The following is a 14,645-nucleotide window of genomic DNA, read 5'->3' on the forward strand; positions in this document are numbered from 1 at the left end:
TGATACTCCAAATGATCTCCAAATTACCAAAGTCATATAAGATGCATCAGTGACTCTATGACATACTCAATACATGGACCTATGAAGGCAAGCATAGTATACGGTGACGGACAAAAAAAACTGCAGTAATTCAGTGGGTCAGGCAGCATTTCTAGAAAAAAGGAATAGGTGACATTTCAGGACCAAGACCCTTCTTCAGACCCTAAACGTCAGCTATTCCTTCTCTCCAGAGATGCTGCCTGACCCGCTGAGTCACCCCAGACTATTGTGTCTATCTTCGGTGTAAACCAGCATCTGCACTTTCCTTCCTCATCTTACCGTACGCCTTCTTCACCACTCGATCTACTTGTGCGGCCACTTTCAGGGCGTTGTGGAGTTGGATGCCATGATTATTACAGAGTCTGACCAAGCTTGTGTGCGGTGCCTTAATGGAGACACTTGAATTGACATTTTGTTGATGATCTTCTGCAGGTTTGGTGCCCGTTTCTCTGACTGATCTACAGTGATCCCATCTCTCAACAAACCTTCACATTCAACCAGAGGTGGATCAGAGCTGCGTTGTGGAGGATGTGACGCCATTTCATGTGCGTCCGATGCGATGGTCAGAATAGAGGCACCAGCAGTGATTTCCCAGCCCGTTACTCAATGGTCACAAATTCACCTGGACGTTAATTGTTTGTCCACTAAATCTGGGGTAAAAGGATAAGGATTAAGTTTATTGTTGTCACGTGTACTAAGATACACTGAAAAGCTTTGTTTTGTTTCCTATCCAAACAGACCAGAGAATACTGTACATAAGTACAGACGTTAAACTCAAGTACAATAGATAGAGCAAAGGGGAGATTAGTTCAGTTTAGTTTATTGTCACGTGTACCGAGGTGCATTGAAAAGCTTTTGTTGCGTGGTAACCAGTCAGCGGAAAGACAATACATGATTACAATCGAGGCGTCCACAGTGTAAGAAATGTTGCTGCAGGACTAGAGATTGTAATATGTGATTGTAGATCTGCTTCTGTGGTTAGCACGCAAATAATCGCCTGGGTTCGACACCATCTTTCTACACAAAGTGTAAAATACAGAGTGCAAAACTATAAAAGATGGGGTGAGAACTAATTGTTGTGTAAGAAGCACCATAGATGAGGTGCCATTTGATTTAGTTTGCAGGATACACTCCTGCATTTAAGAGTTCCAACATATGCAATATGTTATTTTAATTTTCGTTTAATGCTTTATGACCATTTGGGCACCTTTTTCTGGTCAATATTTTTAGTTTAGTTTAGCGATACAGAGCAGAAACAGGTCCTTCGGCCGACCGAGTCCGAGCCGACCAGCAATCCCCGCACACTAACGGTATTTACACACACTGGGGACTATTTACATTTATACTAAGCCAATTAACCTACAAACCTGTAAGTCTTTAGAGTGTGGGAGGAGACCAGTGCACCCGGAGAAAACCCACGCTGTCGCGGGGAGAACGTACTAATGCCCCTGTCCCACTTAGGAAACCTGAACGGAAACCTCTGGAGACTTTGCACCCCACCCAAGGTTTCCGTGCGGTTCCCGGAGGTTTTTGTCAGTCTCCCGATCTGCTCCCACTACCTGCAACCTCCGGCAACTACCAGCAACCTGCGGGAACCGCACGGAAACATTGGGTGGGGCGCAAAGTCTCTAGAGGTTTCCGTTCAGGTTTCCTAAGTGGGACAGGGGCATAACTCCTTCCAGACAGCACCAGTAATCGGGATCGAACCCGGGTCTCTGGCACTGTAAGTCAGTAACTCTACCGCTGCGCCACCATTTCTGATCAATATTGTACAACATGCTGTAATATCAGAGCTAAAGCATTAAATAATAAATAAAGCAGTAATAAAATGCAACAACTTTGGTGCATCATTCCGCGTCAATGCTGGAGGCTAAGTCGTATTCTTGGTCCACTCTACGGTGAACAGTGTCAGCTCAAAAACTTTCAAGTCTAAAGTCTAAAACCTGCACTCCAGCCTTTAACGCTGATAATAATGTTTACCCTACTTCAGTGGTATTTTCACGTGTTGCAGTGAAATTAGATTTTTGCATACATGAGGTGCAGTGAGATTCTAATTTTGCATACAGCCCAGCAAAGTATTACTATATTTAAGTACAAAGTGTACAGAAATAGTCCACTGAGACCATACACCAGAGTTCGCCAGGTTTTGGCTCCATTTTCAAAGTCCTAGTAGCTTTCTGTGCAGTGGAGAGTGGGAGGGAGACACAGGGAGATTGGTGGGAGTCTGTGAGGCAGAGGAGGGGGGGAGGGGGGGAAGAAAGTTGTGGGGGTTGCGTGGGGGTGGGGGAGGATTCATAGAGTTACCTAAAGTTGGACAAGTCATTGTTCGTACCATTACTTTTGTAAGTTACCCAAGTGGAATATGAGGTGTTCTTCCTCCAGTTTGCTTGTGCTCTCACTGTGGCAATGGGGGAGGCCCAGGGCAGAAAGGTCAGTGTGGGAATGGGGAGGGGAGTTAAATCAATTAGTAACCAGAGATCCAGTAGGCCTTGGCAGACCAAGCGTACGTTTAGTTTTGTTCAGTTTAGAGATACAGCACCGAAACAGGCCCTTCGGCCCACCGAGTCCACGCGGACAAGCGGTCCCAGCGCACTAACACTATCCTGCACACATATTAGGGACAATTTACATTTTTACTGAAGCCAATTAACCTACAACCTGTACGTCTTTGGAGTGTGGGAGGAAACTGGAGCAACCGGAGAAAACCCACACAGGTCACGGGGAGAACGTACAAACTCCGTACAGAGAGCACCCGTGGTCAGGATCGAACCCGGGTCTCTGGCGCTGTGAGGCAGCAACTCTACCGCTGCGCCACCGTGCCGCTTCAGCAAAAAACATAGATCAGACTTGATGGAATGGCGGAGACTTGATAGGCCGAATGGCCTAATTCTGCTCCTAGAACTTATGTAGATGGTCACCGAGTCTACGCTTGGTCTCGCCGATGCACAGGAGCCCACAGTGGGAACTCCAGATGCAATAGGTTTCCCACACGACAGACATACAGGTTTGTAGGTTAATTGGCTTTGGTAAAATTGTAAATTGTCCCTAGTGTGTGTTGGATAGTGCTGGTGTACGGGGATGCTGGTCGTCACGGACTCGGTGGGCCGAAGAGCCTGTTTCTGCACTGTATCTCCAAAGTCATGGGCAACAGCGGTCCAGTGAGCAGCTTGAGGAAGGAGAGGGTAGAGAAGAGTATTTAGGTTAAAAAAGGAGGCATGAAATTTCCTTGGAAGGAAAAATTAGTTAGAAGCCAATGATGTTCCATGAGATTACTAGGAGCATGAGGGTGACCAGGGGAGTCATCTCTGGTTGGAAGCAGGGGGTGAGGATGGGGCCTTAGGTCTAGAGACACAGCCTGGAAACAGGCCCTTCGGCCCATCGATACCATGGAGACCACCGATCGTTCGATGTCATCCCACCTGCACATTATCTACACATTTGGGGAATTTACAGAAGCCAATTAACCTACAAACCTGCTCGTTGTTGGAATGTGAGATGAACCCGGAGGAAAGCCATGCGGTCACAGGGAGAACATGCAAACTCCACACGGACAGCCCCCAGAGTCAGGGTCGAACCCAGGCCTCTGGTGCTGTAAGGCAGCAGCTCCACCCGCTGTGCCACCGTGCCGCCCGAGAGAGGAATCTGCACCCTAAGTATTTCCCTTTTCCACCTCCTCATCTCCTCCCACCTTCGAAACGCTCCTTCGTTTAGCAGTATTGCTAACTTGAGGGAGTGCAGCGTAGGTTCACCAGGTTAATTCCCAAGATGGCGGGACGGACATCTGATGAAAGAACAGGTCGACTGGGCTTAAATTCACTGGAATTTAGAAGGATGAGAGGGTATCTTATAGAAACATATAAGATTCTTAAGAGATTGGACAGGCTAGATGGAGGAAAAATGTTTGATCGATGTTCAGGGAGTCTAGAACCAGAGGTCACAGTTTAAGAATAATAGACCTTCAGCCCAGAGACGTTAGGTTAGATGAACTAGGTACCAATGTCTGACTATGGGAGTGTGTAGGGGGTCACCTGAAATGAACGGAAATGGGAGTCTGCCGGGCACCACCCGCTGCGTGAAGACCTAGGGGACCCCCCAAGGGGCCAAAAAATAGTTGTTAAATAGATGTGAGGTACCACTGAAATCCACTACCATGGTGTGCTTACTGCCACGCCTATACTAACAACACAAACAGCAGAAATTTATCCCGCTGCAAAAGGCCCGCCAGACCCCCCACAAAGGGCTTTAAAAAATGGGCTAGCAGATAGACGAGCAAGGTACCACTCACAAATAATGCCAAATGAACAAGTTGAGTTCATAGAGTACAAAATGGGTTACGCCAGACAAATAGTCCGCTGCACTACAGGTACCAGACACCCCAAAAATAGACACCCTAGACCCTGCTGTCCAACTAGGCTAGCCTAGATATTATGGGTACCAGTTAAAACCAAGTTTAAATGATCTATCACACCTTGGGGGATATAAAATGACATATGACAGAACAATTATCCGTTGCCTTGGGTTTACCAGACACCTTAAATGGACCCTTGGGCCCATCTACTAGCCTAGATATTAAAGGTACCGGCTAAAATCAGGTTTAGAAGATCAATCACAGCCTAGGAAATACAAAATCACCCATGCCAGAATAATAATCCATTGCCTTGGTCTTACCAGACTCCCCAAATAGTCCCTTAATTGCCCAAATGGGGGGGGGGGTCTATAAGATTACCCCTCATCCTTCTAAACTCCAGCGATAACAAGCCTAGTCTTTTCAATCTTTCCTCATATGACAGTCCCGCCATCCCAGGGATCAATCTCGTGAACCTACGCTGCACTGCCTCAATCACAAGGATGTCCTTCCTCAAATTAGGAGACCAAAACTGTACACAATACTCCAGATGTGGTCTCACATGAGCCCTCTACAACTGCAGAAGAACCTCTTTACTCCTATACTGAAATCCTCTTGTTATGAAGGCCAACATTCCATTAGCTTTCTTCATTGCCTGCTGTACCTGCAAGCCAACTTTCAGTGACCGGTGTACAAGGACGCCCAGGTCTCGCTGCACCTCCCCCTTACCTAACCTAACCCCATTGAGATAATAATTGGTAACGGCCCTGCTGTTCCTTTGGATCGATCAGCGACGTGGAGAGGGGGGATGTGTTACATGGGCAACGCCATATGACATCGCCCAGGCTTGCATCCGACCACACATCACGTGCATCACCCATGGTCAGTCATGACCAAGGGGAGCCTACTGCTATCTTCTTGATCTGTGATATAAGGTAAGTAAATATTGCAAATGTTCCAAAATTCATACTTACAATTTTAAACACGAGACTGAATGTAATGAATCTAAAGTACAGAACAAGTATCTTCAAACTATTTGCTGACCATGCCACAGATGAAACATCCTAGAATGGCACAAATTGAGCCTGACAATAAACAACATTATTGAGTTTAATATTTTAAGCATACACTCACTGCATCACGACTGATATTGCAATTATGTCCATACTATAGGATGTCTGATACGGCTTTCCGTAGTTTTTCTTAAAGACGGGAGATGACTCTGCAAGCTTATCAAATTAATGTCCATCCCTATTTAAGATAAATCACCATCAAATAACATAATATTCCACCTTAAATTGTACTTAGACCTGTTGTATTATTGATAGTTTATGTTGTATTATTGATAGTTTATTCAATTTTTCTAATTTCTTTCTTTCTTTCTTTTTTTCTATCTATAAATATAAATAAATAATTAGAGGCAATGTTAATAGGTAACTGATAAAGGAGGATCCCAGCTACTTTGGTAACTGGGTACCTGGAAACCTGGATACTTAATATGTAACCGCTAAACAAAGTCTGTACCGGTTTGGATTATGTTATGCAAATGCCTCTAATAAAAATGTATTAAAAAAAAAAATTTAGACCTAAATAGCAATGTTTATTGCACAAATACCACAGGGTTTTTATATGCACTTGCTGATACTTGATCCTAACCACGTGTCAGTCATTGTACCTCTCTCAGGACATGTGCTCTGGGCTTGGCATTGCCCCATGGCATTGGTTTTAATGTAAATTATCAAGTGAACACTATAACTGAATCATGCATGATATCCCTGCATTATAACAGCAAACTATAATTTTGTAGCAAAGCAAAACAACTTACCTCAAACAGACGTAAACAGTGATTCTTTACTGCAAAAACTTCCATCCAATGCGATGTTGATGTATTGTTTGGCTGCAGCTAAGGAGAGTTTGTCAACGCATTCAGCCAAATGGCCAAATATATAGAAAGCCAAACAGGACATTCTAACAGTTTATACTGACTATTAGCCTCTTGTCCCTCTTTTCTCATTGAAATGGGTTGTTGTGGAAATGGTCGATAAAGTGGTTAATTTTTTGACATGAGTCACTTTGTGTTCACTAGCCGAAGGTTGTGGTTGATCAGATAAACCTGGTTGAGCTCATATCTTTAATACCTAGACTAGCCTATTTGAGCCCAAGGACTTATTAGGGAGGAGTCTGGTAAGGCCAAGGCAATGGGTTATTATTCTGACATGGGTCATTTTGTATTTCCGAGGCTGTGATTGATCATCTCAACCTGATTTTAGCCGGTACCTTTAATATCTAGGCTAACCTAGATTGGCCCAAAGGCCCATTTAGGGAGTGTGATAGGCCCAATGCAGCAGATAATTGTTCTGTCATAGGTCCATTTATATTCCCCAAGGTGTGGTAGATCATTTAAACTTGGTTTTAACTGGTACCCATAATATCTAGGCTAGCCTAGTTGGACAGCAGGGTCTCGGGTGTCTATGTTTGGGGTGTCTGGTACCCGTAGTGCAGCGGACTATTTGTCTGGCGTAAACCATTTTGTACTCTATGAACTCAACTTGTTCATTCAGCATTATTTGTGAGTGGTACCTTGCTCGTCTATATGCTAGCCCATTTTTTAAACCGTGTGGGGGGTCTGGCGGGCCTTTTGCAGTGGGGAAAATGTCTGCCATTAGTGTTGCTGATATAGGCGTGGCAGTGAGCACACCATGGTAGTGGATTTAAGTGGTTCCTCACTCATCTATTTAGCACCCATTTTTTGGCCCCCTGGGGGGTCCCCCAGGTCAAAACTCAGCGGGTGGTACCCGGCAGACACCCATTTCCGTTCATTTCAGGTGACCCCCTACACACTCCCATGGTCAGACATTGGTACCTAGATCGTCTAACCTAATGTCTCTGGGCTGAAGGTCTATAAGGGGTAGGCCTTTTAGGACTGAGTTGAGGAAAAAACTTTTCACCCAGAGAGTTGTGAATCTGTGGAATTCTCTGCCACAGAAGGCAGTGGAGGCCAATTCACTGGATGTTTTCAAGAGAGAGTTTAGCTCTTAGGGCTAACGGAATTAAGGAATATGGGGAGCAAGCAGTAATGATTTTAGATGATCAGCCGTGATCATATTGAATGGCGGTGCTGGCTCGAATGGCTGAATGACCTACTCCGGCACCTATTTTCTATGTTTCTAGTAAAGCTGCTCCTTTGGTCTTCGCTGATCAAGGGGAGGTGTGAGCAGGGAAGACCGTGAACTAAATTGGGAAGAGCTACAAGAAAATTGCAGCTTTGCAACAGGAGACGGAGTGCACGGAACGGAGGCGGCCCACAGCGGCACAGAGCAGTGGAGCAGCGGTGGAGGACTCCTACACCTTCCCTTGGCCAGGCCCACCCTGCAACGTCGCCAGGAGAACGGGCCTTCATGACCAGCTGCACCTAAAGCAACTTGGACTTTGAAAACGGTGCCAAAACCACTTGTTTATGGTCTGGGTGGACTATTTCTATACACTTTGCACTTGAGTGAGCGGCCTTGTGAGGGAAGTGCCCTGTGAGAAAAGTGAGAGTCTTTGGCTCGAGAGTCTTCGGCGAGGAGGCTGAGGAGAGGAGACCACCTAAGGTACTGGAAGAGAGAAGGTGGGAGACAGTGAGAAAGGGAGGGAAGCATGGAATGCCGATGTCCTCGGGTGTTGTACCTCTTGTGAACAGGTTCACCCACTTAGAAGCTGTCGGGACAGAAGACGTGTTTACACTGAGCGGCGGACTGGCTTGCGATGCGAATAGGGCTGTTGAGCCAAAACCAAAAAGGCCTAAGGCAGGGTTGTTATCTCCGGTTTGCTTCCAGTTCCTCGTGCTGGCGAGAGCAGGAACAGGGAGATACGGGACCTGAACGTGTGGCTGAGGAACTGGTGCACGGGGCAGGTATTTATATTCTTAGATCACTGGGATCTGTTTTGGGGTAAGGGGGAACTGTACAAAAGGGACGGATTGCATCTTAACAGGTGTGGCACCAGCATTCTGGCAGGCAGGTTTGCCACTGCTACACTGGTGGTTTTAAACTGAATAAGGGGGGTGGGGTGTCGAATGGGATAGTGGAGGATGGAGTTAAAGGGAAAGGGTTTCTTAAATGTGTGAGCGTAGAGACAGAGGGGTGTAAAATGAGGGTAGAAGCAATAGGTAGCAAGGTGAAAAGTAAAAGTGGCAGGCTGGCAAATCCAGGGCAAAAATCAAAAAGGGCCACTTTTCAGCATAATAGTATAAGGGGTAAGAGTGTTGTAAAAACAAGCCTGAAGGCTTTGTGTCTCAATGCAAGGAGCATTCGTAATAAGGTGGATGAGTTGAATGTGCAGATAGCTATTAATGACTATGATATAGTTGGGATCACGGAGACATGGCTCCAGGGTGACCAAGGCTGGGAGCTGAACATCCAGGGATATTCAATATTCAGGAGGGATAGACAGAAAGGGAAAGGAGGTGGGGTAGCGTTGCTGGTTAGAGAGCAGATTAACGCAATAGAAAGGAAGGACATTAGCTTTGAGGATGTGGAATCGATATGGAGGAGGACTGGCCAAGCTCTGTGCCTTCCACCACAGTGATGAATGCTGTGGTGGATGTTAGTGTAAAATTTTTATTGTGGTCGTGTTCTTTATTATTGTACCGCTGCTGGCAACCCAAATACCTCCGACCTTGGTTGTGTGGCAATTAAATTATATCTAAATTATATCTATATGGGTAGAGCTGCGAAACACTAAGGGGCAGAAAACGCTAGTGGGAGTTGTGTACAGGCCACCTAACAGTAGTAGTGGAGTTGGGGATGGCATCAAACAGGAAATTAGAAATGCGTGCAACAAAGGTAAAACAGTTATAATGGGTGACTTCAATCTACATATAGATTGGGTGAATCAAATTGGCAAGGGTGCTGAGGAAGAGGATTTCTTGGAATGTATGCGGGATAGTTTTCTAAACCAACATGCAGAGGAACCAACGAGAGAGCTGGCTATTCTAGACTGGCTATTGAGTAATGAGGAAGGGTTAGTTAGCAGTCTTGTTCTGCGTGGCCCCTTGGGCAAGAGTGCCCATTATATGGTTGAGTTCTTCATTAGGATGGAGAGTGACATCGTTAATTCAGAAACAAGGGTCCTGAACTTAAAGAAAGGTAACTTTGAGGGTATGAGACGTGAATTGGCCAAGATAGACTGGCGATTGATTCTTAATTGGTTGACGGTGGATATGCAATGGAAGGCATTTAAAGACTGCATGGATGAACTACAACAATTGTTCATCCCAGTTTGGCAAAAAAATAAATCAGGGAAGGTAGTGCATCCATGGATAACAAGGGAAATCAGGGATAGTATCAAAACAAAAGATGAAGCGTACAAATGAGCCAGAAAAAGCAGCCTACCAGAGGACTGGGAGAAATTCAGAGACCAGCAGAGGAGGACAAAGGGCTTAATTAGGAAAGGGAAAATAGATTATGAAAGAAAACTGGCAGGGAACATAAAAACTGACTGCAAAAGCTTTTATAGATATGTGAAGAGAAAAAGATTAGTTAAAACAAATGTAGGTCCCTTGCAGTCAGAAACGGGTGAATTGATCATGGGGAACAAGGACATGGCAGACCAATTGAATAACTACTTTGGTTCTGTCTTCACTAAGGAAGACATAAAAAATCTGCCGGAAATAGCAGGGGACCGGGGGTCAAATGAGATGGAGGAACTGAGTGAAATCCAGGTTAGCCGGGAAGTGGTGTTAGGTAAATTGAATGGATTAAAGGCCGATAAATCCCCAGGGCCAGATAGGCTGCATCCCAGAGTACTTAAGGAAGTAGCCCCAGAAATAGTGGATGCATTAATGATAATTTTTCAAAACTCTTTAGATTCTGGAGTAGTTCCTGAGGATTGGAGGGTAGCTAATGTAACACCACTTTTTAAAAAGGGAGGGAGAGAGAAAACGGGGAATTACAGACCAGTTAGTCTAACGTCGGTAGTGGGGAAACTGCTAGAATCAGTTATTAAAGATGGGATAGCAGCACATTTGGAAAGTGGTGAAATCATTGGACAAAGTCAGCATGGCTTTATGAAGGCTAAATCATGTCTGACGAATCTTATAGAATTTTTCGAGGATGTAACTAGTAGAGTGGATAAGGGAGAACCAGTGGATGTGTTATATCTGGACTTTCAGAAGGCTTTCGACAAGGTCCCACATAAGAGATTAGTATACAAATTTAAAGCACACGGTATTGGGGGTTCAGTATTGATGTGGATAGAGAACTGGTTGGCTGACAGGAAGCAAAGTGTAGGAGTAAACGGGTCCTTTTCACAATGGCAGGCAGTGACTAGTGGGGTACCACAAGGCTCAGTTCTGGGACCCCAGCTATTTACGATATATATTAATGATTTGGACGACGGAATTGAATGCAACATCTCCAAGTTTGCGGATGACACGAAGCTGGGGGGCAGTGTTAGCTGTGAGGAGGATGCTAGGAGGCTGCAAGGTGACTTGGATAGGCTGGGTGAGTGGGCAAATGCATGGCAGATGCAGTATAATGTGGATAAATGTGAGGTTATCCACTTTGGTGGCAAAAACAGGAAAGTAGATTATTATCTGAATGGTGGCCGATTAGGAAAGGGGGAGATGCAACGAGACCTGGGTGTCATGGTACACCAGTCATTAAAGGTAGGCATGCAGGTCCAGCAGGCAGTGAAGAAGGCGAATGGTATGTTAGCATTCATAGCAAAAGGATTTAAGTATAGGAGCAGGGAGGTTCTACTGCAGTTGTACAGGGTTTTGGTGAGACCACACCTGGAGTATTGCGTACAGTTTTGGTCTCCTAATCTGAGGAAAGACATTCTTGCCATAGAGGGAATACAGAGAAGGTTCACCAGACTGATTCCTGGGATGTCAGGACTTTCATATGAAGAAAGACTGGATAGACTCGGTTTGTACTCGCTAGAATTTAGAAGATTGAGGGGGGATCTTATAGAAACTTACAAAATTCTTAAGGGGTTGGACAGGCTAGATGCAGGAAGATTGTTCCCGATGTTGGGGAAGTCCAGAACAAGGGGTCACAGTTTAAGGATAAGGGGGAAATCTTTTAGGACCGAGATGAGGAAAACTTTTTCACACAGAGAGTGGTGAATCTCTGGAATTCTCTGCCGCAGAAGGTAGTTGAGGCCAGGCCTATATTTAAGAGGGAGTTAGATGTGGCCCTTGTGGCAAAAGGGATCAGGGGGTATGGAGAGAAGGCAGGTACAGGATACTGAGTTGGATGATCAGCCATGATCATATTGAATGGCGGTGCAGGCTCGAAGGGCCGAATGGCCTACTCCTGCACCTATTTTCTATGTTTCTATGTTTAATCCAGGATTGCAACTCTTCAACCCTGTCTCACACCTTCCACTTTTATCTCCAACCATCTACCTACCCGTCCTTGTTCATCTGTTGCTGACCCCGTTTTATTCTGGCCTTTATTTACCTTTGGTTCCTTCCACTATACTTTCAGTCAGAAGCAGCATTCTGACCTATAACGTCAGCCATCCTTTTTCTCCAGATGTGCGATCTGACCCACTGAGTTACTCCAGTACTTTGTGCCTACCTTTGGTGTCAACCAGCATCTGCAGTTCCTTTCTACACATACCTGTCAACGGGCCTTTATGACCTGCTGCTCTTAAAGCAACTGGGACTTTGAAAAATGGCGCCAAAACCCTGGCGACTATTGTAAATGGTCTCAGTGGACTATTTCTGTACACTTTGTACTTAACCCAGGATTGTCCTTATATATATATAGTAATACTTTGCTGAACTGTATGCCAAAAAAAATGTTTTCACTGTACCTCGGTACACGTGACAATAAAGAACCATTGAACAAGCGCAAACTTTATTAATATCGGCTCAAGGCGGAAGTGTCTATCCTATCCTACACACTAGGGACAATTTTACATCATACCGAAGCCAATTAACCTACAACCCTGTATGACTTTGGAGTGTTGGAGGAAACCGGAGCACCCGGAGAAAACCCACACGGTCACTGAGAGAACGTACAAACTCTGTACAGTCAGCACCCCTAGTCAGGATCGAACCCGGGTCCCGGGCGCTGTGAGGCAGCAACGCTACCGCTGCGCCACCGTGCCGCCCCTTGAACGCCCTGGAGCTGATACTGTTCACCTTATGCCCCTGTCCCACTTAGGAAACCTGAACGGAAACCTCTGGAGACTTTGTGCCCCACCCAAGGTTTCCGTGCGGTTCCCGAAGGTTGCAGGTGGTTGCCGGAGGTTGCAGGTAGTGGAAGCAGGTAGGGAGACTGACAAAAACCTACGGGAACCGCACGGAAACCTTGGGTGTGGCGGAAAGTCTCCAGACGTTTCCGTTTAGGTTTCCTAAGTGGGACAGGGGCACAAGTGTGGACCAAAAAAACTACTTAGACTGCACCGCTGACGCGTAATGATGCACTAGAATTGTCGCATTTTATGAGTGATTTATTACTTACTTTAATGCACAAACTCTGATATTACAGAATGTTAAACAATATTGATCATGAAACGTGCCCCAATGTTCATAACGCTTGCAACAAAAAAGTTGAAACTCGTAATTGTCGGCATTATATCGTAGAAACTAAATCAGATTGCACATCATCGATGGAGCTTCTCACACAAAAATCAGTTCTATCTCCCCCTTTTAGTAGTTTTGCACCCCTCAGGTTCTCATTAACTCCCCCCCCCCCCACCTCACCTTAAGCCTCTGATATATTTAGATAGCATGCAACACAAAGCTCTGCATTGTCCCCCGGTATACGTGACAATAATTAACATAAACCTTAATTCTAAACCTTTAACAGTACACGTGACCATGAACTAAACTGAACTAATCTCCTCTTTGCTCTATCTATTGTACTTGAGTTTAACGTCTGTACTTATGTACAGTATTCTCTGATCCGTTTGGATAGGAAGCAAAACAAAGCTTTTCAGTGTATCTTAGTACACGTGACAACAATAAACTTAATCCTAAACTTTTAACTCCAGAATTTAGTGGACAAACAATTAACGTCCAGGTGAATTTGTGACCATTGAGTAACGGGCTGGGAAATCACTGCTGGTGCCTCTATTCTGACCATCGCATCGGACGCACGTGAAATGGCGTCACGTCCTCCACAACGCAGCTCTGATCCACCTTTGGTTGAATGTGAAGGTTTGTTGAGAGATGGGATCACTGTAGATCAGTCAGAGAAACGGGCACCAAACCTGCAGAAGATCATCAACAAAATGTCAATTCAAGTGTCTCCATTAAGGCACCGCACACAAGCTTGGTCAGACTCTGTAATAATGATGGCATCCGACTCCACAACGCCCTGAAAGTGGCCGCACAAGTAGATCGAGTGGTGAAGAAGGCGTACGGTAAGATGAGGAAGGAAAGTGCAGATGCTGGTTTACACCGAGGATAGACACAAAAGTCTGGGGTGACTCAGCGGGTCAGGCAGCATCTCTGGAGAGAAGGAATAGGTGACGTTTCAGTTCTAAAGAAGGGTCTTTACCCGAAATGTCACCTATTCATTTTCTCCAGAGATGCTGCCAGACCCGCTGAGTTTTCCAGCTTTTTGTGTCTGTCACCATATACTATGCTTGCCTTCATAGGTCCAAGCATTGAGTATAAGTCATAGTGATACAGTGTGGGAACAGGCCCTTCGGCCTAAGTTGCCCACACCACGCAACAATGTCCCAGCTACACTAGTCCCACTTGCCTGCACTTGGTCAATATCCCTCCAAACCTGTCCTATCCTTCTACCTGTCTAACTGTTTCTTAAACAATGGGATAATCCCAGTCACAATTAACTCCTCTGGCAGCTTGTTCCATACATCCGCCACCCTTTGTGTGAAAAAGTTACCCCACAGATTCCTATTAAATCTTTTCCCCTTCACCTTGAACCTATGTCCTCTGCTCCTCCATTCCCCTACTCTGGGCTAAAGACTCTGTGCTATTCCTGATCTGATCTATTCCTCTCATGATTTTGAAATCCTCGATAATATCTCCCCTCATCCTCCTGCGCACCATGGAGTAGAGACACAGCCTACTCAACCTCTCCCTATAGCTCACTCTCTCTAGTCCTGGCAACATCCTCTTAAATCTTTTCTGAACCCTTTCAAGCTTGACAATATCTTTCCTATAACTTGGTGCCCAGAACTGAACACAATATTCTAAATGCAGTCTCACCAACGTCTTATATAACTGCAACATGACCTCCCAACTTCTATACTCAATACACTGACTGATGAAGGCCAAAGTGCCAAAAGCTTT

Source organism: Amblyraja radiata, chromosome 15, assembly GCF_010909765.2.
Source record: "Amblyraja radiata isolate CabotCenter1 chromosome 15, sAmbRad1.1.pri, whole genome shotgun sequence".
Lineage (NCBI taxonomy): Eukaryota > Metazoa > Chordata > Chondrichthyes > Rajiformes > Rajidae > Amblyraja > Amblyraja radiata.